Here is a 27,484-nt window from a genome sequence, read left to right on the forward strand (position 1 = left end):
CAGGTTAAACCTGCATGCAACCTCATTTCTGACTTGCCCTACCTCCTCCAGCAGCTGCTGAGCCCTCCACCCTAATCTCAGTCCTTAGTCCCACCTCCTTGAGCAGGACCTTTCCTTACCTTTCATGGCCTTGGCTGCCTGAATGAGCTCAGTGATGGAGCTGGCTACACACTTGGAGTAGCCTGCCAGCTGCTGCTTAAGCTTGTGAGTTGGCTTCTGCAGGATCTGTGGGGAAACAGAGGTAAGCACCTGCAAAAGAGGGGGCCCCAATGGCCTGTTTGGAGTGTGCTCCCCAGGAAAGGAGAGTGGGATCCCCCAGTCCCATTGTATGTGTGTATGTATTGGGCATCATCTGCGATGCTTTCTTGAGTGACCCTGGCTGGTCTCCTCCTGCCCAATAATGGGATGAGCATCCACAGCTTCTGGGACATCTTGCAGACACAATTTCCTCAGTGCAAGCCTTCCTGCACTCAGTGGCTACCCCATCCAGGATTTCCCCCTGCCCCCCCCCCAAGAAAAGTATTTCAAGCTCCAGAAGCATTTCCCCCTTGCTGTCCCCATTTTGGAGGTTTGTCTGCAAACACAAGCTGGGCAATGGGAGGGATGGACCCTGGAGCCACATCCCAGCCCAGGAGGGCTGGCCCCACCAGTGCAAGGTGGCAGGCAGAGCCACAGGGGTCCTTCACCAGGGCAGGGGGGGCCAGACATGCACATACCATAGCACACACACAAGGTCTGTATGCACAAGCAGAGCTCACTGCTGGCCTGACTTGCATCACACAGGCAGTGGCCACCCCATCAGCTAGAGCAGGTGTAAGTACACATGCATACACACACACCCCCCAGGGTCCTTGCAGACACACGCAAGTGCCACCCCAGTGCTGGGCTGGGCACGCATACACCGTGAGCAAGGCTTATGCTGAGGTTAGATACTGGCAGGCACCCCAATGTCACCTTACTCACCAGCTGACAGGGAGGGAGGAAGAAGAGAGAGAAGGCAGCAGTGAACGCCCTGGCCAGGAAACATGGGTGCTGAAGATAGGGAACACAGGAAGGTGGATGCTCTCTGGTAGGGGGTGAAGGGCAGCCAAGAGGAGAGGTGGGAATGAAGGATCAGAGGTCCCAGGTGGGGAGCCATGCTGCCAGTGTTAGCTCATACTTCAGCCTTGGCAAGGCCAGGGTGCCCGGAGAAGGCCAGTTGCCCAGACCCAGATGCTCCCGGGATTGGAGGAGCCACCTACACCCAGAGCAGCCACAGACCCACTCTTCTCTTTGCTCCCCCTTTGCACCTTATTTCTTCCCACCCTGAATTGCTTCACTGTGGTTTTCAGCCACCGGATCTCTTTGCTTTTGAAGAGAGAAACCTATTGTTACCAAATACCAAGTCCCCATGGAGGTTTGAATTCCTTCCCCTCCCTAGTGAAATATACGCAGGCTTTCCTATTCTGCTGGGAACCACGTTTTCCATCACAAGTCAAATAACCCCTTTTCTCAAACCCTAACTATGCTTGTTCACATTGTGTGTGAGGTGCTGGTTCCCACAGGGACTCAGCATACAGCAATGGTCTTGCTGCTGCCAGGAAGCGAGGTAGCATCGCATCCGCCATCTCCCTTCCCATTCCCCTACATCCTTCCTGCGCATGGCTTTCCAGGAACTTGCTGCCCTCTGATAAACGTGACCCACATGCTTCATCCCTGCCTTCACAGGCCAGAGTGCTGTGGAGGCTGGAGGGGTTGTGCCTTTTTTCCAGACTTGCTCGTGTGAGGCAATCCCAGCAAAGTCACTAGAGCTGCACGTAGTTCGGAGTCCTCAAGCTGATGGCACACAGTGACAGTTTGCCCTCATAAGTGCATTCAGACAAAATGCCACATTAAGTCTGCTGTCTGCTCTGATGACATGTTTAAAACTGCTGAATGATCTCTATTGAGAGTTGAAGGCAGCCCTGGAAGCTATGAGCTTACTAAAATGCACCTCTAGTGAATGTTTCAGGGGATGTATTGCCTGTATGATATTCAAGAGATGCCACATGGCAGCTGGATGGTTACACCCAAAATACAGCAGAATAGTGTGTTCCTGCAAGTAGGCTGACCTCAGGCACTGCCACAGTAAGTCATTAGCCCAATCATCTGTTAACAACAGGTCAGGCAGAGAATTTTTCCTTAGCACTACAGCCTTGGCTGCAACGACTTACGTGTGGCTAAAGCATCTTCCAGATAGACATTTGATCTAGATGCAGAGGATGGAAAACTCACTACTCCTCTTGGAACTGTACCCCAGTGGTTACCTCCTTTGGATAAAACCATCCTTTGACCTCCCCTCCACGGAGCTTCAATTTCTAGCCATTGATTCCTGCCCACCTCCTCTTTGTGCTGCCAGCGCTGGTTACCCTCTGCCTAAAGGAGCTTTTTTCCTGTGGGAAGCCACAGTCTGAGCTTCACCACCTCGTATCTGGTGAGCCTGAATGGCACACTCTTACCAAGCCCTTCTAAACAGCTTAGTGAAACCCTGCTGCAGAGCTGACTCGCCCTCAATCTTTGTCCTGACCCTGGTTTGAGGGCTCTTGCAGCTCTGCGGGGTGTGAGTCTGTTGTCTTGGTTTCAGGTGGGACAGAGTTAATTTTCTTCATAGTAGCTGGTCTAATGCTGTGTTTTAGATTTAGTATGAAAATAATGTTGATAATGCACTAATGTTTTAGTTGTTGCAAAGTAGTGTTTACAATTAAGTCAAGGACTATTCAGCTTCCCAGGCCCTGCCAAGTGAGGAGGCATAAGCCTTCCGCAGGAGGTGCACAAGAAACTGGGAGGGGGCACAGCCAGGACAGCTGACCCCAACTGGCCAAAGGGATATTCCATACCATATGACGTCATGCTCAATATATAAGCTGGGGGGAGTTGGCCAGGCAGCACCACGGCTCTGGAACTAGCTAGGCATCGGTCAGCAAATGGTGAGCAATTGTGCTGTGCATCACATGTTTTGTATATTCTTTTATCATTATTATTATTCTCTTCCTTTTTTTTCCTCCTATTAAACTGTTTTTATCTCAAACCATGAGTTTTACTTTTTTTCAATTCTCTCTCCCATCCCACTGGTGTGTGCATGTGTCCTGGTTCTGGCAAGGATAGAGTTAATTTCACAAGGAGCCAGGACAGGTGAGCCAAGCTGGCCGGGGGCTATTCCATACCATGTGACATCATGCTCACCATAAAAGGGGGCTAGTCGGGCAGGGGACAGGGTGGTGTGGCTCCAGGATGGGTTGAGCATCCAGTGGGTCCTTGTCATGGAATCGGTAAATTGTTCTCTGTTATCACCCATTGTGAATATCTGTTATCAGCACTGTTGTTGATTGTTTCCCTCTCCCTTGTTGTCCCAGTAAACTGTCCTTATCCCAATCCACGAGGCTTTGCCGTTGTTTTTCCAGTTCTCCTCCCCATCTCGCCGGGGGAGGGGTGAGCGAGAGGCGCGTGGCACTTAGCTGCCGGCTGGGGCTAAACCATGTCAGTCCTTTTTGGCGCCCAACGTGGGGCTCAAAGGGTTGTGATAACGACAGGTCTGACCCAAGTGTGTTAAAACAAAGTCATTATAAGCATTTATAATGTTATTGAAACAGTCGCTGGTCATAATGATGTTCTGTTTGGTCACATGGCTCTGGTTTGTAAACCCGTGTTTACTCTATGTAATCCCTGCGGTGCTGTTTATCACCTCTGGGAGAGGGGTTCGTGTTCTCATGTTGTTGTATTGTCTGATAACGACTTATGATAAGATATCATTGACAGTCATGAGTCTGAGCTGGTACTTGTATGTAGCATTTCGGTCAGGCCCGTACCTTGGTCAGTATCTTTCAGAATTGATTAATAATTGGACCCAATCTATGGGGAAGACAGGGGGGGATACCTTCTCCCACACTTTCACCTCCCCTTTTCCCTTTTGGTTGGTTACAAGAATTTTTGAGAATTTTGAATACCCTTGGAATGTTCAGGCCAGTATATTCCTATTGCTAGGTCTCCTGCATGCTTTCCAAGTCCTGTTCAGGGTTAGCAAAAATTGTTTCAAGAATACCACTGAGGGATCTTCCCCAAGGCTGAATGGTCAGGGCTGGCATGGCATGTGGGAGAGTATGGGCGGGTATCTAGAGACCTTTTCACCCCCAATGGTTTGGAGCTTCACTCCCGAACAACTGCAAGACCTTGACAAAATGGTAGAATATTTGAAAGGAAAATGCTGTGGGTATTCTAAGGAGACGTAACTTACTGCGCTGTGCTGGGCCCTGGCCACAATCTATCAAACACTGCTTGATAGTAGACAGCACCATCCAGAGGGAGAGAGCAGACCCACAGGCACTGCAGCTACCTAAGCCCCCACAACAGGCACTGTAGCCAAGCCAAAAGATCAGCCCATACCAGTATCAGTCGCCCCTATACACAAAAAGAAATACACAAGGAAATCGGTTCGCTTAGTGAAAGATGATGATGAACCAGGGCCATCACGAGAACAAGAAGAAGAGCCAGAACCAGAAGTGATCACTCGATCCCTGTCCCTGAGTGAGCTGCGAGATATGCGGAAAGATTTCAGCCGCCTTCCAGGGGAGCACATTATTACCTGGCTGCTCCGCTGCTGGGATAATGGGGCCAGTAGCCTGGAACTGGAGGGCAGGGAGGCCAAGCAGCTGGGATCCCTGTCTAGGGAAGGGGGCATTGACAAGGCAATTGGGAAGAAGGCACAGGCCCTCAGCCTCTGGAGGCGCCTCCTGTCAAGTGTGAGGGAAAGGTATCCTTTCAGCGAAGATGTCCTATGTCGGCCAGGCAAGCGGACCACTATGGAGAGAGGTATTCAATATTTGAGGGAATTAGCTGTGCGTGAGATGGTTTATTATGACCCAGACAACGTGCAGTTACCCACAGACCCCGATGAAGTCCAGTGTACCCGACCCATGTGGCGAAAATTTGTATGAAGTGCACCATCATCGTACGCCAACTCACTGGCAGTAATCGACTGGAAAAGTGAAGAGGCACCCACGGTGGACGAAGTGGCTGGCCAACTCTGGCAATATGAAGAGAGCCTTTCTTCCTCCCTCGTCTCGGCTGTGGAGAAACTGTCCCAGGACGTCCGGCAACTCAAAGAGGATATATCTTACTCCCCACCTGTACAGACCCGCATTTCAGCTGTTAGGAGTAAGCATTTTTCTGCTCCGGAGAGAGGATATAGAGCATACACACCACGAAGTATCCTGTGGTTTTACCTGCGTGACCACGGAGAAGACATGAGGAAATGGGATGGGAAGCCCACCTCAACCCTGCGGGCACGCGTACATGAGCTACAAGGCAAGACAGCTGTACAAAGGGACTCTTCCAGAAAGAATGCTGCTCCAGTTTCCACCGGGCAGCCCCCCAGACCAAGTGAAAGGCCAGATCGCACTTCTGATCCTCTTGAAGGGACTTCTAAGTCCTTTTTGCAAGACGTGAGTAGTGACTATGACAAGCAGGATTAGAGGGGCCCTGCCTGCAGCCAGGTGGAGGAAAGGGACAACAGGGTTTCAGTAGGGTTTATTGGACTGTGTGGATCCAATGGCCTGGCACATCGGACCCACAGGAGTACAAAGCCCTAGTGGACACTGGTGCACAGTGTACCCTAATGCCATCGAACTATGAAGGGGTGGAACAGATATCTATTTCTGGTGTGACGGGGGGATCCCAACAGTTGACTCTGTTGGAGGCTGAAGTAAGTCTAACTGGGAATGACTGGCAAAAGCACCCCATTGTGACTGGCCCAGAGGCTCCGTGCATCCTGGGCATAGACTACCTCCGGAAAGGGTATTTCAAAGACCCAAAAGGCTACCGGTGGGCTTTTGGCATAGCTGCCTTGGAAGCGGAGGAAATCGAACCATTGTCTAGTTTGCCCGGTCTCTCGGAGGACCCTTCTGTTGTATGGTTGCTGAGGGTTGAAGAGCAACAGGTGCCGATTGCTCCTACAACTGTGCACCGGCGGCAATACCGCACCAACAGAGACTCCCTGGTTCCCATCCACAAGCTAATTCATCAACTGGAGGGTCAGGGAGTGATCAGCAGAACCCACTCACCCTTTAACAGTCCCATATGGCCAGTGTGGAAGTCCAATGGAGAGTGGAGGCTGACGGTAGACTATCGTGGCCTGAATGAAGTCACACTGCCAGTGAGTGCTGCTGTGCCAGATATGCTGGAACTTCAATATGAACTGGAGTCAAAGGCAGCCAAATGGTACGCCACAACTGATGATAGTGCTAATGCATTTTTCTCGATCCCTTTGGCAGCAGAGTGCAGGCCACAGTTTGCCTTCACTTGGAGGGGCATCCAGTACACCTGGAATCGACTGCCCCAGGGGTGGAAACACAGCCCCACCATTTGCCATGGACTGATCCAGACTGCACTGGAAAAGGGTGAAGCCCCAGAGCACCTGCAATACATTGATGACATCATTGTATGGGGCAACTCAGCAGAGGAAGTTTCTGAGAAAGGGAAGAAAATAATCCAAATCCTGCTGCAGGCTGGCTTTGCCATAAAACAAAGTAAGGTCAAGGGGCCTGTGCAGGAAATCCAATTTTTAGGAATAAGGTGGCATGATGGGCGGCGTCAGATCCCTATGGATATTATCAACAAAATAGCAGCCATGTCCCCACCAACCAACAAAAAGGAAACACAGGCCTTCTTAGGTGTTGTGGGTTTCTGGAGAATGCATATCCCAAATTAGCCCTCCCTACCTTGTAACCCGGAAGAAGAATGATTTCAAATGGGGCCCTGAGCAATGACAAGCTTTTGAACAAATGAAACAAGAAATAGTTCATGCAGTAGGTCTTGGGGAAGTCCGGGCAGGGCCAGATGTAAAAAATGTGCTGTACACCGCAGCCGGGGAGAATGGCCCTACCTGGAGTCTCTGGCAGAAAGCACCAGGGGAGACTCGAGGTCGACCCCTGGGGTTTTGGAGCCGGGTATATAGAGGATCCGAGGCCCGCTACACTCCAACGGAAAAAGAAGATATTGGAAGCCTATGAAGGGGTTCGAGCTGCTTCAGAGGTGATTGGCACTGAAGCACAGCTCCTCCTGGCACCCCGACTGCCAGTGCTGGGCTGGATGTTCAAAGAGAGGGGGCCCCCTCTACACATCATGCAACCGATGCTACGTGGAGGAAGTGGGTCACGCTGATCACACAACAGGATAGAATAGGAAGCCCCAATCGTCCAGGGAATCTGGAAGTGATTATAGACTGGCCAGAAGGGAAAGATTTTGGAATGTCGCCAGAGGAGGAGGTGACACGTGCTGAAGAAGCCCCACCGTATAATAAACTAACAGAAGATGAGAAACCATATTGTTAAAGAAAAATTCTACCAGACGTGAGTTACCCTAGGTTGTCTTTATTGCAGCGCTGGATGCACGGGGGAAATAGCTCCACCAAACGTGCATGCCAGGTGATCACCAACATAGAGGTTATATAGAATCAAAATATACATATTCATTATTTTTCTGAGAAAAGGCAGTCCTATGATAATCATTTCTTGGAATCCATTTCCATATTCTCCTCCCCATCACGCATGCTCAGTGATTTGAGTTGGTGGTCCTCAGGGGTCTCTGGTGGTCGTCAGTGGTCTCGCACCCGTGTTCGCTCGATGACCCTCTTCTTGCAGGCATGCGCAGTATCCTTGCTGTGGATACACTTGTCCATTACAACTTACTTCATAAGATTAATATTCCTGGGCCTATTGTCCGGTTGGGTAGGGACTGTACAAGGAACGTAGCAGCATTGTACATTGCCATGGTTAGTTAGGTATTACCTTGATTACAAACCCCTTTCCCACGATTATAGTCTTTAAAACAGTTCTAGGCCTTAAGCAGCTTTCTAGTTAATATAAGTTTTCTTATAGCTAAGCTTCTGTATTTTTACACTTCCCTCCTTTTGTTTTCATTGCATCCCTGCAATTATTTATATCTCCAAGCTCCTTGTAATTTTGCTACTATACTAGAAAAACAGGTTATGCAACATTGAAAAATCACTATTATACATACAATCCCTATGATCACTAAGGCTGCTACAGCAAGCGCCTTTTTGAGCCACACAGATAAATCAGGAGCCCAGGAAGTCAACCACGACACAGTATCGGTAAAACCCCAAGATGTATCGTCTTTTTGTACTTGTCGCATTTGAGAACTAATCTCCCAGATTTTATGTACGTCAGTCAATAATTCCCCTGAATGATCTACATACATGCAACAACTCACATTTAGCATTGTACAAACTCCGCCTTGTGATGCTAACATCATATCTAAGGCCATACGATTTTGTAGGGTAATTTTTGAGAGTTCTGCAATTTCAATTTGCAAGGTTGTTAACCCATGAGCGGTATAATTTGCCAATTTTTCAATTTCTCCCGATATGTTTAAAATCACTTTTTCCAGTTCACTCACCCCTAAAGATGGTATGAACCATTGGAGAAAAGAGTGAAATCCTGAGGGTTTTTCTATTAGTGGGTTATTAGTCCTTTTAACACGAGTTAAAAAGGTGCAATGCCAGATTGGAACATTTATAGTTTTAGGGAGAATTTGTAAATCCACAGTTACCAATCCTAGAGTGCAAATTCCTCCCCAGCGTGGTGGGAGTACTTTATAAGCTTTGTCACCACATAACCAAAATACTCCCAGTGCCTTTGGTCCCCTCCAAGCCCAGCTCAAGCGAGATTTAATATGATTATTTGTGTTACATTTAGTCCAATTTCCCACAAAAATGTCGTTAAGACAAAACTGCCGAGTCCAACTCTCTGGGGGGTAACATCTCTCTACACAGAGGATGTTATGATATTCATCTAAAGGAGGAATTCTGATGGTTAATATTTGCTCCTCATATTTAGTTGTTACAGAGGTATTTCTCCAAAACTTTTCCCAAACTGAATCCTTCGGAATTGGAATACCAATTAAATCAAACCCACGACCTACAGATTTTGGTAAAGATGCACAAAGCCAACATTCAGTATAATTCAAATTCTTTGCAAAGGACTTCATTAAGGAAACCCCAGATACTTTACCTGTTGTTGACAGAGTTGCAGTTTGGATACAGATGCATGGTGACCCTTTTTTGCAAGTTGGATGCACAAATATTCAGTATCCTGCATACAATCTTCAGCCGTATGGCTTGCTAGTAACAAATCATCAACATATTGAATCAAAACAGAACCCCCAGAAAATTTTAAGTCTCTTAGATCGTTTCTGAGAATTTGAGAAAAGGTGGTTGGTGAACTAGTAAACCCTTGTGGCAAGCGTGTCCAAGTCAACTGTTTTCCTTGCCAAGTGAAGGCAAAAATCAATTGACTTTCTTCAGCAATAGGTATACTAAAAAATGCTCCTGTTAAATCCAAAACAGTAAAATATTGTGCCCATACAGGTATTTGGGTAAGAATTAAACTCAGGTCAGGGACAACAGGGTGTGGGGAAATTACATGCTCATTTACTGCACGGAGATCTTGAACAAATCTATATTCTGGATCCCCATCTTTATCTAATCGATGTTTACTTACTGGCAAGATTGGAGTATTATATGGACTTTGACATTCCTTGAGTATTCCTTTTTCTAAGAAAACTGCAATCTGTTTTTGAATACTTGGGATAGCCTCATCTGCAATGGGGTACTGTTTAGTTGATGGAGGTGACCCTCCTTTTGTTTTAATTATTACCGGTTCTGCAGATAACAATAATCCTATATCATCACCAGAGCTGCTCCATAGTTCCCGGGGAACTGCTTCAAGTCCTTTGGGGATTTTAAAAGACAATTCTTCTTCTTGTGGAATTTGCACAATTTGTGATCCCATGATTGTTTATTTCATTCCAGCCAGAGCAAGGAGTATTTGAGTACCAAATTCCTGCAAAAGATCACGTCCTAGCAAAGACACAGGTGAATTTGGAGATATCGCAAATCTTCCCCATACCATTTTCTCTGCAATGATAATTGGAAGTGGGGTTGAAAAATATTTTATTTCTTGTCCAACAACCCCTCTTATAAGTACCTTCTCTTTAGAAATCAATGTTTGTGGGAGTGCATAATTCAAAAGGGACAAAGTTGCTCCTGTGTCTACTAAAAATTCAACAAAAAGTCCATTTACCTTTGCAGTAATTTGTCCATACTCATTTACCTTCACTCCTTCATTCGACATTTTCGCAGTCCTTCGGCAAGCATGGAATTCAGCTCATTAATTTTCTATTGTGAGTGAGGGCGCGGTGGATACGGTGGATTTGATCCTCGTCCAGCACTTACTGGGCGGAGTGGGCACTCCCGCTGGATATGTCCTATATTCCCACAATAAAAACACTCTAAAGTATTAGGATTAGATTGGTTAAGAGAAGAAAGAAAGGGAGCCCTTCCCCCACGTCCCCTTCCTCTTGGAGTTCCCCTTGAAATTCCCCTGCCCCTTCCTCTTGATTGATAATTCTGTGTAATTGCTGCAGCCAACAAACTAATTTCTCTCTCTTTTTCCTGTCGCTCTTGTTTTCTTTCCTGTTTATTTCTCTCGTTCTCTCTCTTTTGTTTTTCTTCATCTTTACCATCAAAAACAAATGCAGCAATACTCAATATTTTAGTCAGGGTTTCCCCTTGCCACCCAGGCATGTGCTTTTTAAAATACTTATTTATATCAGGAGAAGACTGCTCCACAAATACACTGATAGCCAATGGTTCTTGAAAATTTTCTCTAGTCATTCCCCCGTATTTCAACAAGGTAGTTTTCAATCTTATCCAATAATCGCTGGGGTGTTCACCAGGTTTTTGTCTGCATTCAAGGACCTTTGTCCAATTTGTAACTCTTTCGCCACATTGCCATATGGCCTCCAATAATTGTCCGATGGCTGCCCGATAAGCTTGCATTCCATCGGTTGTGGCTAAATTCCAATTAGGGTCCTCAGTGGGCCAGGGATTTAATCCTTGACCCCTCTGAGCAATTTCTCGGTCCTTTTGAAAAATTTTATCTCGCTCATCCATCTGGAATAGTTCTCTCAACAAAGTTTTCATGTCACTCCAATTAGGTGTATAATCAGTGATTATTCCAGATAGCATTTGTGCACATTTTTCTGCATCATCTCTTAATCTTGGCATTTTGCTTTGCCACATAATCAAATCACCTTGTTTCCAAGGTTCGTGGCGCATCACAGCAGTCACTGCAGGAACTTCAGGAGGAGCTCCTGGTCCTGCTCTGGGATTTGGGATGTAATCCAATTTCATGGGAAACATCCCTGCTTGGGGAAGGTCAGTTTCCTCGGCCTCAGGGGCAGAGGGAAGTGGGCTTACCCGTGGTTTAGATGGCTTACGTCTTTGACAAGACCAATCATACCAAATATACCAATAATCAATATTTTGACTTGCAGTATCTTCTAAAATAGTCCTTAAAAACTTTAACTTATGGGGCTTAAAAGTTCCTTTGGGAGGCCAAATATCCATAGGTCCTCCCCCTCGAGTTCGAGTTAGGAATGGCCATTCCTCCTGACACAACACAATCAGTCTTTTCTTTTGCAAAGTCTGTGCCCCATAAACCTTATTCCAATTTTCCAAAACCTCAGCAAGGGGCGTTCCCCTTTCAACGCTGGGTGTATTTCCCATTTCTTACTTCTTTTCCTCTTACCAAATCTTTTAGCAAGTTTAAACACAAGAGTACTCCCAGTATCATCTGGAAACACCCGTGTCCAAGTCTCTTAGGTGAACTCACCTATTTTGCTGGCAACGAGCATTGGTCACGGGTTTGTCCAGAGAATTAACTGGTGCTTCTTCCTCTTGCATCCTAGGGTCCCACCTGGGTCGCCATCTGTTAAAGAAAAATTCTACCAGACGTGAGTTACCCTAGGTTTGCTTTATTGCAACGCTGGATGCACGGGGGAAATAGCTCCACCAAACGTGCATGCCAGGTGATCACCAACATAGAGGTTATATAGAATCAAAATATACATATTCATTATTTTTCTGAGAAAAGGCAGTCCTATGATAATCATTTCTTGGAATCCATTTCCATATTCTCCTCCCCATCACGCATGCTCAGTGATTTGAGTTGGTGGTCCTCAGGGGTCTCTGGTGGTCGTCAGTGGTCTCGCACCCGTGTTTGCTGGATGACCCTCTTCTTGCAGGCATGCGCAGTATCCTTGCTGTGGATACACTTGTCCATTACAACTTACTTCATAAGATTAATATTCCTGGGCCTATTGTCCGGTTGGGTAGGGACTGTACAAGGAACGTAGCAGCATTGTACATTGCCATGGTCAGTTAGGTATTACCTTGATTACAAACCCCTTTCCCACGATTATAGTCTTTAAAACAGTTCTAGGCCTTAAGCAGCTTTCTAGTTAATATAAGTTTTCTTATAGCTAAGCTTCTATATTTTCACACATATGCCCTCTTCACTGATGGGTCCTGTCGCATCATGGGAAAGCATTGCTGTATGGAGTCCTACACGACAAGTTGCAGAAGCTGCTGAAGGAGAAGGTGAATCGAGCCAGTTTGCGGAAGTGAAAGCTATCCAACTATCTCTAGATATTGCTGAAAAAGTGTCTGATGCTCTGCCTCTATACTGACTCATGGATGGTGGCCAATGCCCTGTGGGGGTGGTTACAGCAATGGAAGCAGAGCAACTGGCAGTGTAGAGGCAAACCCATCTGGGCTGCCCCATTGTGGCAAGATATTGCTGCCCGGCTAGAGAAGCTAGTTGCAAAGGTACGTCATGTAGATGCCCATGTACCCAAGAGTCGGGCCACTGAGGAACATCAGAACAACCAGCAGGTGGATCAGGCTGCCAAGATTGAAGTGGCTCAGGTGGATTTGGACTGGCAGTGTAAGGGTGAATTCTTTCTAGCTCGGTGGGCCCATGACACCTCAGGTCATCAAGGAAGAGATGCGACATATAGATGGGCCCGTGATCGAGGGGTGGACTTGAGCTTGGACGCCATCTCACAGGTCATCCATCAATGTGAAACATGCGCCGCAATCAAGCAAGCCAAGCAGGTAAAGCCTCTGTGGTATGGAGGACGATGGACGACTTTGAGACCTTGGCACCCCTCGGGCAGGATGCTGTGAGTGCGAGGTGAAGAGGAGTGCTGGGGGGGAACCTCACTGGAGGTTGCTGGCCAGGCTGGGTGATGCTGGCCACGTTCCTAGGAGAGGTGTCAGCAGCTCCCAGGAAGATCTGCTGCCTGCAAAGAGGTGGGGTTGTATCCAGCTCTGGGGGCAGGAGCAGAGTGGGGCACTTGGTCACATCACTTGGTCAGAATGGGCTGGGGAGTTTTGGGTGGTGACAGCTCTTCCTTCCCTCTTTCTTGTCTCCTTTCTCCTGCATCATTCTGTGAGCATGGGTGCAGCTCCCCACCTCCACCATCACCTCCTAACCTTGTTCTCTCAATTTCAAGTGTCCAAAGCTTGGTGCAAAAACAAGATGGATGAGTTGAAGCATGAGATCCACTCCCGAGTGGATGCTATCACTGCTGGCACAGCCTCGGTGGTCAACCTCACTGCAGGTATATGGAGGGTTGGAGAAGAGGGATGCCCCTGTCTCTGGAGAAGGCTTGGTCTCTCTTGTCTGGCTGAAGGTCGCATCTTATGCCCTCCATCGGAGGCTGGAGGAGCCAGCCTGCCCTAGCCAGAGCTAAATCAGCCCCAACTGCTACTAATGTGCCTGTAGAGCCAGCCAAGCCCCCATAGCTTGCCCTGCCTTTACATCCCCCAAAATCCCTGCCTGTGCCCAGCCCAGTCCTTCCTCCCAGTCCTTGGCTGACCTGCCATCCTCTGAACCAGGAGCACGTTGTCCAGTCCTTGCTATAGCTCTGGGCACAGCTGCGGCACGGTGCAGCTCTCCTTCCCAAGGCTGTCCTGCCCAAGCTCAGCCGATGCGACCATCTTTCGGGCTTAGGAGCCAAGGCGTCTCTCCCCTGCTCCTGGGAAGGAGGACCATATCAGTGACAGGTGCGGGGTTGCTCTTGGAGCATCACTGAAGCACATCCCATCCTGATTCGTCTCCTCCCTGTGCAGGGGATCCAGCAGACACGGGCTACACCGCTGTGGGCTGCGCTGTCACCACCATTTCTTCAAACCTGATGGAGATGTCCGAGGGCACGAAGCTGCTGGCCGCACTGATGGAGGATGAGGGAGGGAACGGGCAGCAGCTGCTGCAGACAGCCAAGAACCTGGCAAGCACTGTCTTGAACCTGCCAGTGCTGAGGTGAGGGGCAGGAGGGCCCGTGGGGCTGAGAGGCGGGTGGAAGCCAAGGGGAACCATCAGGAGAGTTTTTAGGGCTTGCTCATGAGCCTGGTGTTGCTTTTGCCTTGTTCCTCGCAGCCTCATCAGAATCTCCTGCAGGCTGCTGGCCTCGTGGGACGGACCAGTGGGGAGCTGCTGCAGCAGATTGGGGAGAGTGACATTGACCCTCGGTTCTAGGTGAGCGCACCTGGCGGCACCCAGGGACCTCTGCTTCCTAAAACCATCAGCCTTTGCACCGGACCAGCAGGAGGGCTCCAGGCCAAAGCTTGGCCTGGTACATGATGGTGACTTTGCTGAGGGGAGGGACAGGCCATTGCCCATCTCTGGCCCTAGAGCTGCTATGATATAATGCCTCTTATCTTGTGGATTCCTACGTAGATCCCAGAAAGCCAATGTGCTTGGATCCTGCCTGCCTCTGACCCAAAGATGGTAAAAGGGAGCTGTAGGCATGGCTTAGTGGTCCCTGCCCTCTCTGATGTGAGGAGTGCTCCTCTGGGGATGATTAGCTGAACTCTTTGGAGAAGGGCTCTTGTAAAAAATCTGCTTTTCTGGTGGTCAGCTGTCAGAAATCCATGCACTCAGGTTGCCGCTCGGGCAAGCGCTGCTCCAGGAATCCTCCCTTGTTAGCCGCCTCCGCTTCTGCCCGCTGGCCCCCTGCCCGTGGTCAGGAGCTGCCTGCCTGCTGCCTGCCCCTTCCATCAGGGAACCGGGGTGGCTGGAGCCTCATGGGATGTTTTTTTTGGTTTGTTTTGGGTTTTTTCTTTGTTTGGTGGTTTTGGGATTTGTTTGTTTGTTTGTTTTGGGTTTGGTTTTTTTTAGCTGAGCTGGCTTCCAGACGGCCTGTTTTCCCACAACTGCTGCTTCCAGCACAAGAGAGGTAGCACACTGTGCTGGGGAGGGGGAATTCAGCCATAGTATAGACCAAAACAGACTCCAGAAAGGAGGAGTTTCCATTCAGTGCAGCTACACAGCCTCAACATGAGCGGAAAAGCCTGGACAGAGAGCCGAGGGGAGCAGAAAAGCTAGCATCAGGGCAGGGGGCCGTGCACAGCCAGGCAGCAGTGTCAGGACAGGGCAGCCCCAAGGGGCAGATTTAGGACCTGGAAGACAATTTGCACACGTGTGGGGTGCTCTGCCCTGCAGCTGCCAGACCCAGACGTATCTACTTCCCTCCTTGGGCTCCTCTGCGGTGGGGTGGCTGCTTCTTTGCCGCAGTCAGATGCTGTGGTCTAGAGACTCTGGAGCTGGGTGCATGTGCTCTCCAGCCTCTCCTCCTGTCTAGAAGGGTGATGGTTTGCAACAGGAGTAGTCTTGGCTTGCAGAAGGTGAGAGGATGTGACATTTTTGGCTTGGTGGGCTTAGCTGCTGCGGGATGCGGGGCTGCTCACCACAGGTCTGGGTCTGATGCGCAGTGGGGAAGCAGTTTGCCATGTGCTGGTTGCTGCCTGTTGCGTGCTGGCAGGGTGGTCCCATGCCTTCCCTGCTGCACCTGTGGGAGAGAAGGCTGGTTGCTGCGTCATACCCCTCCTTTAGCCCCGGGAATGACAGCAAAGATGTAGCCTGTCACTAAAGAGCTAGAAAATAGCTGGCATGCCTGCAGTACAGGTGACCAGTGTGGGCAGCAGCTCCTGCTCTTGCTGGTGGGGTGAACCCATGGGCAGGCAGAGCCATGGGATGGCACTGGATGCTGCCCACATTGCAGCTGTGCCCATGGCTGGCTTGTGCCTGCTGTTTGGCCAGAGCCCAGCTAGGGGTGCGAAACTGGGCAGCGTTGGCAGTGCATCACAGCAGGTTGTCACTGTGGTAGTCAGGGACTCAGTGCGCGTTATTGCCTGGGGAGCGGGCAATGAACATGAGTCATGGGTGTTGGGGTGATGCTGAGTGTTGCCCAAGCTGCTCTGGGTGGTAGTCACGGTAGCATCCTGGTGCTGGTGAGGGGCAGGACCCGTTCTCCTGGGCCGAGGGCAACCCGGTGTCAGAGCCCAGGCACACCAACATGCGTCCCCATCAACCTGTGCCAGGGCTGGAGGAGCAGTTCCTGTAACAGGATGAGGGATGGCATCTTCCATCCCATCCCTTGCCTCCCCTCAGCAGTGGCCGAGAAGATAAGCCAAAATGTCCCTGGGATGCTCACTTGGTGTAAGCCTGAGCAGGGGTACCCACCAGTGGGGACAGGGCCATGGCCAAGTGGGCAGGACTTGCCTCACCTCATGTTAGTGATCAGCTTCTTGATGGAGTCTGAGATGGTGCAAGTGTGGCTGGCAAACACCAACAACTGTGGCAGGTCCTTGGGGTTGACAGCCAGACAGCGGGCAGTCTGGATGAGGCCGATGGAGCTCTCCAGCATGGTCTTGGCTGAAGAGACAATGGGCTCCATGGCTCTGCACCCCTGCACAGGATGATGATGGGCTGGTGATGCACACAAAGGACTGTGTGCGGGAAGTTGCCTTCTCCATCAACCCTCACCCCGGAGCAGCCCCTCAAAGCCCAAGGCTTGCTGCCACCTCCCCATCACACCCCCCAAAGCTCCAGCCCCACACTGAGGCCTCATCCCAAGCTCAAAGGGAGGCACAGCTCCTCCCCACCTGTCAGCAGCCCCTGTCACCGCTGGGCCTGCAGCATCCTACCTCCGGGCTGATCTGAGCAGGAACGGTGGCAAACTCTGGGTTGGAGGCAAAGGCCGTCAGGTTATCCACAGCCTCGATGAGAGGGGCGGCGGTGGCATGGCACCACTCCCGGTTCTCCTTGTTGAATGTGCCATCCAGGGCCTGGCATAGAGAGACTGGGACAGTTATCCAGCCCCCATCATGCCCCAAATCCCATCCCCAACACAGCACCTCAGCAGGGAGATCGCACCTTGATGGTCTTCACCAGGTTGGCCTTACTGTTGGCCACCTCCTCGGCTGACTGGACAAAGTGGTGCTTGGCCACAGGGTTGGTGGTGTGGAAGGAGGCCAGGCAGCATGTGTTGCACAGGGCCAAGGTGTGCTTCGCTACAAAGGTGGCTGCTGACAGCACCTGTGGGGAAGAGCAGGGTGAGGCAGGACCCACCGCATCTCCCCATCCCCGCAGCTCTCCTTTCCTGCCAGCCCCATATGGGGCACCAGTGACCGCAGAGGTCCCTCTTGGGACCCAAGGATTGTCAAGGTCCTGCACACCCATACAGCCCCCCATCTGGACTGTCACTGTTGTCAGCTAGTTGCCAGTACAGCTAATGGGGCCTGATGAGACACTACCCATAATTTTGGTCAACTCTTGGGACACAGTTCTTCCCGCTAGCCTCACACTCCCTTTTGTGCAAGAAAATACCCATAATGGTGCCCCACCTCATGCTCACCTGGGACTGGGTGCAGGCAGGGTTCTGGCAGGCCATCTGGATGGCTTCGTTAGCTCTGGCAAACTGAGTGGGGTCTACCAAGCCCTGCTGTCCAGCCTGGCTGTTGGGGTCTGAGACCCCCACAAGGTAGGCAGCCTGGGAGCACGAGAGAGGCAATGAGAGAAGGACCTGAGAGTCCTGGTTGACAACAAGCTCTCCGTGAGCCAGCAGTGTGCCCTTGTGGCCAAGAAGGCCAATGGTATCCTGGGGTGTATTAAGAAGAGCGTGGCCAGCAGGTCGAGGGAGGTTATCCTCCCCCTCTACTCTGCCCTGGTGAGGTCCCATCTGGAGTACTGTGTCCAGTTCTGGGCTCCCCAGTTCAAGAAAGGGAACTACTGGAGAGAGTCCAGCGGAGAGCTACAAGGATGATTAGGGGACTGGAGCATCTCTCTTCGGAGGAAAGGCTGAGAGCACTGGGTCTGTTTAGCCTGGAGAAGAGAAGACTGAGAGGGGATCTTATTAATGCTTATAAATATCTGAAGGGTGGATGTCTGGAGGAAGGGGCCAGACTCTTCTCTATGGTGCCCAGTGACAGGACAAGGGGCACTGGGCACAAACTGGACCACAGGAAGTTCCATCTGCATATGAGGAAAAACTTCTGCACTTTGGGGTTACAGCATTGGTGGACAAGGGAAGGGCAACTAACATCATCTACCTGGACTTGTGCAAGGCATTTGACACTGTCCTGCATGACATCCTTGTCTCTAAATTGGAGAGATGTGGATTCGATGGATGGACCACTTGGTGGATAAGGAATTGGCTGGACGGTCGCACTCAAAGAATTGTGGTCAAGGACTCAACGTCCAAGTGGAGAACGGTGATGAGTGGCGTTCCTCAGGGGTCGGTACTGGGACCGGCACTGTTTAACATCACGAACAGTGGGATCAAGTGCACCCTCAGCAAGTTTGCCGACGACACCAAGCTGTGTGGTGTGGTTGACACGCTGGAGGGAAGGGATGCCATCCAGAGGGACCTTGACAGGCTGGAGAGGTGGGCCCATGCGAACCGCATGAAGTTCAACAAGGCCAAGTGCAAGGTCCTGCACGTGGGTCGGGGCACAATCCCAAGCACAACTATAGGCTGGGTGGAGAATGGATTGAAAGCAGCCCTGAGGAGAAGGACTTGGGGGTATTGATTGATGAGAAGCTCAACATGAGCCGGCAGTGTGCGCTTGCAGCCCAGAAAGCCAAACTGTATCCTGGGCTGCATCAAAAGAGGTGTGACCAGCAGGTCGAGGGAGGTGATTCTGCCCCTCTACTCCACTCTTGTGAGACCCCACCTGGAGTACTGCATCCAGCTCTGGGGGCCCCAGTACAAGAGAGTCATGGAGCTGTTGGAGCGAGTCCAGAGGAGGCCACGAAGCTGATCAGAGGGCTGGAGCACCTCTCCTATGAGGACAGGCTGAGAGAGAGTTGGGATTGTTCAGCCTGGGGAAGAGAAGGCTCCGGGGAGATCTAATTGCGGCTTTCCAGTACCTGAAGGGGGCCTACAGGAAGGATGGGGAGGGACTGTTTATCAGGGAGTGTGGTGACAGGACAAGGGGTAATGGGTTTAAGCTGAAGGAGGGTCGATTTAGATTAGATGTTAGGAAGAAATTCTTTACTGTGAGGGTGGTGAGGTACTGGAACAGGTTGCCCAGAGAGGTTGTGGAGGCCCCATCCCTGGAAGAGTTTAAGGCCAGGTTGGATGAGGCTTTGGGTAATGTGGTCTAGTGGAGGGTGTCCCTGCCCATAGCAGGGGGGTTGGAACTAGATGATCTTTAAGGTCCCTTCCAACCCAAACCATTCTATGATTCTATGATTTGAGGGTGACCGAGTACTGGAACAGATTGCCCAGAGAGAGTTGTAGTCTCCTTCTCTGGAGATATTCAAAACCTGCCACCTGGACGCAATCCTGTGCAACGTGCTCTAAGTGATCCTGCTCTAGCGGGGGGGTGGACTAGATGATCTCTAGAGGCCCCTTCAACCCCTACCAATCTGTGAATCTGTCAATCTGTGCAGTGGGGAAGCTCAGAGCAGGTATGGGCTGGGGAGGAAGCTAGCAGCACCGTCCCACAGGGCCGGGCTTGGAGGGGCAGGGGAGGGGTGTTTACAGCAACTATGCACCAGGCATAACACTTGGGGCTGGGACCAAGTGTGTCTCACCTGGGCAGCTGCCTCCGTCAGCCCACAGAGAGCTTTGGAGGCGGCACTGATAGACTCGCCGATTTTGGGCAGTTTGCTGTTCTCGGCATTCTGGGAGATGCCAGCCATGCACTTGCCCAGCATCTGGAGGACACACCATGCACCAGTTAGAGACCACCTCCCACTCCCGCAGTGCTCCCAGGCTGAGCTCACTGTGCTTCATCAACGGGGGAGGAACTACCTTTCCTTTTGTCCCCAAATCCTTCCCAAACCTCCCCATCCTTCCCCAAACCTCCACCCCCCAGCTCAGGGCTCACCTTGGAGTTCTCCATGACACTGTCAAGGCAGTTGAAGTAGGACATGTCATTGACAGTCTGGGTGGGGTTCTCCAACAGCTCCTTCACCGTCTGCAGGGACATGGTTGTCACATCCAGGGGAAGGGTCCATGCCCTCTGCTTGCACCTCCTCTTCCCTCCCTCCTGCCCCTTGCAGCAGGGCGCAGCTGCCCCCTCCTCACCATCTCAGTACCCAGCCATCTCAGCCCCTCCACCACTGCCTTGGCAAGATGTGGCTTCTCATCTCCAGCTCCCGCAGGGCATTATTGCACTCCTTCTGGCCTGGTGCCTGCTGGATGCACATGGTGATCAGCTGGTTAATGCTGTTGGTCACAGCCCTGCCGGGGACAGGGAAAAGACACCCACGTATCAACACTGGCTCTGTCACCTGGCCCCACTGCTACAGCAAACAGCTCACAGGGAGCAGTTCCTCCTACCATGCTGCTGCCGCCAGTTGATTCTTGAGGTTGGGGGCTGTGGGGTTGGCAGAGAGTGCCTTTGCAGCCAGTAGCAGCTTGCTGGAGGACATGGAGATGCTCTTCAAGTTCAACACCACCTGTGCATGGTCTTCCTCCTTATTCTGCAAGGAGCCAAGAAGAGTTACCTGCAGCAGGTTTCCAAGCTCCACACCAACCCTGGATCTTCTCCAGTGGTTTCCAAGCTGAGCTGGTTCCCTTCATCCAACTTGTCCACCAATAGCAAGGATATGGCAGCAACGCTTGCTAAACCCACCCAAGCTACTTTCCCCCTGCTGCTGCAGTTCTGCACAGATGGGGGTCATCTCACTGGCTGCGTTGGCCACAGCCACCCTAACCACCACTGCCCGGCCACTCAGCCTGTGGTCAGCTGCCTTCCCAGGCACCCCAAACCTCTCACCGTACCCAGGATCCCCCAACAGGCACTTGCTCTCACCAGGGACTGACTGGCCATCTCCACTCCTGCCTGCAGGAACTCATTGAAGTCCTGTCCAAATTTGCTGGAGGACGTGGCCAGGTCTTGAGGGGTGCCACACGATGCCTGCACCATCTTGTTGGCAGACTGGTTGAGCCCCGCGGCCACATGGTTCAGCTGGCTCTGTGCCTCCTGGAAGCTCTTGGTGCTGGGAGGGAACTGAAGGCAGAGAGAGGGGTTAGGAGAGGCAGCGAAGAGGATGGAGAGATGAAGGATGAAGATCTGGCACCTGCTTGGGGACACGCTAGAGAGGAACCCAGCATGGATGGATCAGTTTGCATCCCTACAAGGCTTCCCCCCTTCCCCTCCCACCCTGGCTCAGCTCACCAAATCCACAAGCAGCCTCTTGCTGGCCTCTTCCACCATGCAGATGGCAGTGTCCACATCCCGCTGTCTTGGCAGACAGGTGACACAGTGGCTCAGGGCCTGCGACACTGCCTTGGCCACCTGCAGAGAAGCAAAGAGTGGTCACCGTCCCCCAGCCAGCCCCATGCCCTTCCCACGGGCTGGCAGGGGGCACCAGGGCTCCCCCACCTGGGCCAGGCACTGCTGGCTCTCTGGGTCACCAGGCTTGGCCATCGCTTTCTGTGCCTCCTCAATGAGGTTGTTGGCTTTATCCATGACGTTGCCAGCGCACTCCAGCATGGCATTCTGCATCTGCGGGTCAGGGGTGCTGGCTGCCACACCACGGGCAGCCTGGTTGAGTGAGCGCAGGGCCTGGGCCACCTCTCGGGTGGCGATCCCTGGGGGGAGGGGGGTGGAGAGGTCAGTCGCTGCTGGTGCGGCCTCCTCCCCTCTCCCAGCCCCAGTGGAGAGGCCAGTACCCATGTAGTTCTCATTGCCCTGGGCCATCTCTCCCAGGAGGTGAGCGATGGCGGAGCTGACAGCTTTCGTGCTGTTCCCTAGGTCCTGGGCACACTTTTTCATCTGCGGGGGGGGATGAGTAGGGACGTGCTGGAGGGCTGCACCTCCAGCCTCCACCCTGGCAGCTCCCCTGCCCCAGGACCCACACTGCCCTTCCCCATGCCCTCACCGTCTCTCCTGGCAGAGGCTTGAGATTGTTGTCACGGGCAGCTGCCTTAGCTTCCTGCAAGTCCTCCAGGCTCTGCACGAGACCCAGAGTGGAGCCTATCTCCAGGGGTCTGCACACCTCCTGAGCCTGCAATAGGGGAGAAGGGAAGGTGAGCAGGGCGACTGCTGCACCCATCTTGCCATGACAGAGACTCTGACCTGCCACCGGGCTGTCGCCACCCTGTTCTATGTAGCCAGAGTTCTGCTGCACGACAGCACTCAGCTTCTCACCTTCTGGGTGGCCGTGCGGAGCTCAGCCAGAGCCGCGGCCAAGTTCTTGGCACACTGGCTGAGCTGCATCGCGGAGGCTTGGTCCGTGATGGTGGGTACAGTGGCCTTGGCTGCAGCTACCATCTTCCCACTAGGCTGCCGGGCCAAAAGAAAAAGCCATGAGAAGGGAACAAACACAGCATCTCTCTGCTGCCCAGGCGCAGTAGGTTTCCCAGTATCTTAGGAGGGCCTGTGGGAGACTCTGGTCAGCGTGGGTACCTGCAGGAAGTTCTGGCTGCCAGCAATGAGAGCCAGCTGGCTTGCTGGGGCTGTCCGGCTAGGACCGGCTTCCTCACACACCCTGCACCAGCATCAGGATCTGCTCTGCCACCACCTGCCAGAGAGGAGGGTCACTGGAGAGGCTCAGCTGGGAAGAGATGGCACTCCCAGATCTAACCTGGGACCAGTGACTGGAAGACTGGCTCCCAGGGAAGCCATATGAGGACCCCCAAAGTCTGCCTGCCCGTTGAGGCTGAGCATGGAGCCCTGGCACAGCTGATGGGAAAAGGAACAGATGGCGCAGGAGATGCCAGGATCAGGCCCTGGCCCTTACCTTGCAGCTCTGTACCAACTGCTGCTGCGTGGCAGAGTTCTTGTTGGAGGAGGCAGTGTGCTGTGCAGCGGCGATGGTCTGGGTGGTGGAGGCGGCAGCTTGCTTGGCTGTATGCTGGTGGGGGGAGGCACGAGTTAGCACTGGCAGTGGGGCAGCCTATCCCAGAGCCTCCCTACCACGTACCAGGGCCCAGCTCCCCCTAAGCTGCTTCTCCCATGCCTCCACCTGCAATAACAGAGCATCCCGAGCACCCTTGATGCCCAGTGTCCCAAAGCAACACAGTGCGCACAAGGGAAGGGAGCAGTGGGGAGGTCTCTGCAGGATGAAGCATGGACACTACGTGAAAAGGACTTTATCCCTCCGGAAAGCTCAGGGACACAGGGGCTCCCAGCCAGGTCTTGTTTGCTGACCATGCCTGCTCACCCTCCACGGCTCCTTGTCCAGCATCTCACCTCCAGCTTGTGCACAAGCTTCTTCTTGATGGCGTTCTGGGCTGCAGCGTTGGTGGCCATGTGGAGCCCCTCCGCTGCCTCATGCAGCCGCTGCTGCTGCTCCTCGCTGTCTGGGGGGGCTGCAGCTCCCTGGAGAAAGCAGGAAACCCATCACACCTTGCAGGGGCCACTGGGTCCCTTGTCCTCCTGACAGCAGCGGCTGTGCTCCAGCCTGATGCCAGGGAACATCCCTGAGGCAGCCCAGCTGCTTACAGTGCTATGGATATACCCGAAGCCTCTTCCAGAGAGCTCAGCAGCAGAACTAACAGCTCCTCTGCTACCACCTGCAGCTTCAGGAGGAGCCCCACTCCATTGCACAGGTCCTTGGCTCGGTGCAGGACCTTACTCCAGGAACTGCTCCTCAACCCAGAGGCCGTTCGTCTCCTCCGCAGCACCAAGCCAACGGCATTGGATGGGGGCTGGAGCCTCCACCATCTTGCCCGTGGCATCAGCCAGGATCTTGGCTGCACTCAACAGCTTGCGTGAGTTCTCCAGGTCTGTTTCTCCCTCTGCATCGGCTTTGATGGCGTTGACAAGGTCAGAGGTGGCCTGGGCCAGAATCCGAGCCTGATGCATCATTTCCCCTGGGGAAAAAAAGGAAGAGTGGCCCATTAGCAAGTTCCACAGGCTCCCAGATACTTCCCCACCCACTGTGCTCTACCCTGGGTGCCATCAGCCACTCTCACCCACGTCACCCATGGAGCTGAATATGTTCTTGGTGACATCAAGGATGGTGTCAGTGGCCTGGTCGTAGCACCCGATGGGCTGCCCACCCATGGCATGCTGCTTGATATGCTGCAGCAGGTCGTTCAGGGCCTGGGTGACAGCTGTGGCTGCCACTCCCACCTGCTTCAGGAGCTGGTCATCACTGGTGGCCACTTTGGAGGCCTCCACACAGCCCTCCGCTGACTTGGCCACCAACTTGCCAGACTCAATCAGATGCTCCTGGCAGACCGGGGAGTTGATTGTGGGAGCCACTACCTGGAGGGGAGGAGGAAAGGCTGGGCAGCAAGTGTGGTGTGCTCCCTGTAGGAGCAGCACAGAGACAACTGTACCCAACTTCTGCTCCTCCAAAGAGGATATTCAGTGTTTGGGGGTGGCAAATGCCCAAGGCATCCCATGCTTCTGGTGCCAGACCCCTAATATCCCACCTGAGGGCATGTGGTCCTGGCACACCTACAACCTCACCAGCTAGAGCTGCCACCACCCAGGTGATGCTTGCAGCCATGCTGAGGCAGGGGTTAATGCCGCTTACCTTGGTGCAGGCCACCAGCTGGGAGGTGGAGAGGGTGCACTGGGTGGCAGCAGTGATCACCTGTGTCTGCAGCACCCAGTTCTCTGTTTTCTGAGCCACATTCTTGGCTTTGAGCACCAGCACGGCAGTGGCACTGGCCACTGCCTTCGCCAGCTGCATGAGCATGTCCTGGGGGGGTGAACTGAAAGGGTTAGTGCCGGAGTAGGAGCAGCAGTGGGAGCACCAGCCACAAGGGGGGAAAGGGGGGGGCTTTCACCTACTCCAGCCCAGCACCAAATACCTGGAGTAGCTGGCAACACCTCAAACCCATCCCTACCATGTGCGACAGCTGGCAGTAAGGTTGTAAGCTGGCTTCAAGCTGCAGCCTGCACTGTGGTACCTCCTTGCACCAGGATGCTACCATGACTACCACCCAGAGCAGCTTGGGCAACACTCAGCATCACCCCAACACCCATGACTCATGTTCATTGCCCGCTCCCCAGGCAATAACGCGCACTGAGTCCCTGACTACCACAGTGACAACCTGCTGTGATGCACTGCCAACACTGCCCAGTTTCGCACCCCTAGCTGGGCTCTGGCCAAACAGCAGGCACAAGCCAGCCATGGGCACAGCTGCAATGTGGGCAGCATCCAGTGCCATCCCATGGCTCTGCCTGCCCATGGGTTCACCCCACCAGCAAGAGCAGGAGCTGCTGCCCACACTGGTCACCTGTACTGCAGGCATGCCAGCTATTTTCTAGCTCTTTAGTGACAGGCTACATCTTTGCTGTCATTCCCGGGGCTAAAGGAGGGGTATGACGCAGCAACCAGCCTTCTCTCCCACAGGTGCAGCAGGGAAGGCATGGGACCACCCTGCCAGCACGCAACAGGCAGCAACCAGCACATGGCAAACTGCTTCCCCACTGCGCATCAGACCCAGACCTGTGGTGAGCAGCCCCGCATCCCGCAGCAGCTAAGCCCACCAAGCCAAAAATGTCACATCCTCTCACCTTCTGCAAGCCAAGACTACTCCTGTTGCAAACCATCACCCTTCTAGACAGGAGGAGAGGCTGGAGAGCACATGCACCCAGCTCCAGAGTCTCTAGACCACAGCATCTGACTGCGGCAAAGAAGCAGCCACCCCACCGCAGAGGAGCCCAAGGAGGGAAGTAGATACGTCTGGGTCTGGCAGCTGCAGGGCAGAGCACCCCACACGTGTGCAAATTGTCTTCCAGGTCCTAAATCTGCCCCTTGGGGCTGCCCTGTCCTGACACTGCTGCCTGGCTGTGCACGGCCCCCTGCCCTGATGCTAGCTTTTCTGCTCCCCTCGGCTCTCTGTCCAGGCTTTTCCGCTCATGTTGAGGCTGTGTAGCTGCACTGAATGGAAACTCCTCCTTTCTGGAGTCTGTTTTGGTCTATACTATGGCTGAATTCCCCCTCCCCAGCACAGTGTGCTACCTCTCTTGTGCTGGAAGCAGCAGTTGTGGGAAAACAGGCCGTCTGGAAGCCAGCTCAGCTAAAAAAAACCAAACCCAAAACAAACAAACAAACAAATCCCAAAACCACCAAACAAAGAAAAAACCCAAAACAAACCAAAAAAACATCCCATGAGGCTCCAGCCACCCCGGTTCCCTGATGGAAGGGGCAGGCAGCAGGCAGGCAGCTCCTGACCACGGGCAGGGGGCCAGCGGGCAGAAGCGGAGGCGGCTAACAAGGGAGGATTCCTGGAGCAGCGCTTGCCCGAGCGGCAACCTGAGTGCATGGATTTCTGACAGCTGACCACCAGAAAAGCAGATTTTTTACAAGAGCCCTTCTCCAAAGAGTTCAGCTAATCATCCCCAGAGGAGCACTCCTCACATCAGAGAGGGCAGGGACCACTAAGCCATGCCTACAGCTCCCTTTTACCATCTTTGGGTCAGAGGCAGGCAGGATCCAAGCACATTGGCTTTCTGGGATCTACGTAGGAATCCACAAGATAAGAGGCATTATATCATAGCAGCTCTAGGGCCAGAGATGGGCAATGGCCTGTCCCTTCCCTCAGCAAAGTCACCATCATGTACCAGGCCAAGCTTTGGCCTGGAGCCCTCCTGCTGGTCCGGTGCAAAGGCTGATGGTTTTAGGAAGCAGAGGTCCCTGGGTGCCGCCAGGTGCGCTCACCTAGAACCGAGGGTCAGTGTCACTCTCCCCAATCTGCTGCAGCAGCTCCCCACTGGTCCGTCCCACGAGGCCAGCAGCCTGCAGGAGATTCTGATGAGGCTGCGAGGAACAAGGCAAAAGCAACACCAGGCTCATGAGCAAGCCCTAAAAACTCTCCTGATGGTTCCCCTTGGCTTCCACCCGCCTCTCAGCCCCACGGGCCCTCCTGCCCCTCACCTCAGCACTGGCAGGTTCAAGACAGTGCTTGCCAGGTTCTTGGCTGTCTGCAGCAGCTGCTGCCCGTTCCCTCCCTCATCCTCCATCAGTGCGGCCAGCAGCTTCGTGCCCTCGGACATCTCCATCAGGTTTGAAGAAATGGTGGTGACAGCGCAGCCCACAGCGGTGTAGCCCGTGTCTGCTGGATCCCCTGCACAGGGAGGAGACGAATCAGGATGGGATGTGCTTCAGTGATGCTCCAAGAGCAACCCCGCACCTGTCACTGATATGGTCCTCCTTCCCAGGAGCAGGGGAGAGACGCCTTGGCTCCTAAGCCCGAAAGATGGTCGCATCGGCTGAGCTTGGGCAGGACAGCCTTGGGAAGGAGAGCTGCACCGTGCCGCAGCTGTGCCCAGAGCTATAGCAAGGACTGGACAACGTGCTCCTGGTTCAGAGGATGGCAGGTCAGCCAAGGACTGGGAGGAAGG

At 52.8% G+C, this 27,484-nt stretch overlaps 1 long non-coding RNA gene and 1 pseudogene across 1 annotated transcript; one reads left to right on the top strand and one right to left on the bottom strand.

Moving 5' to 3' along the window:
• Positions 1-27,484, bottom strand: part of LOC142599336 (talin-1-like) — a 45,966-nt pseudogene that overhangs the window by 3,577 nt on the left and 14,905 nt on the right.
• LOC142599231 (uncharacterized) lies at positions 13,024-14,185 on the top strand. The gene is made up of 3 exons (XR_012832854.1): positions 13,024-13,059; positions 13,393-13,500; positions 14,012-14,185. It is a non-coding gene; the product is annotated as an uncharacterized LOC142599231 (long non-coding RNA).

Source organism: Balearica regulorum, chromosome W (assembly GCF_011004875.1).
Source record: "Balearica regulorum gibbericeps isolate bBalReg1 chromosome W, bBalReg1.pri, whole genome shotgun sequence".
Classification (NCBI taxonomy): Eukaryota; Metazoa; Chordata; class Aves; order Gruiformes; family Gruidae; genus Balearica; species Balearica regulorum.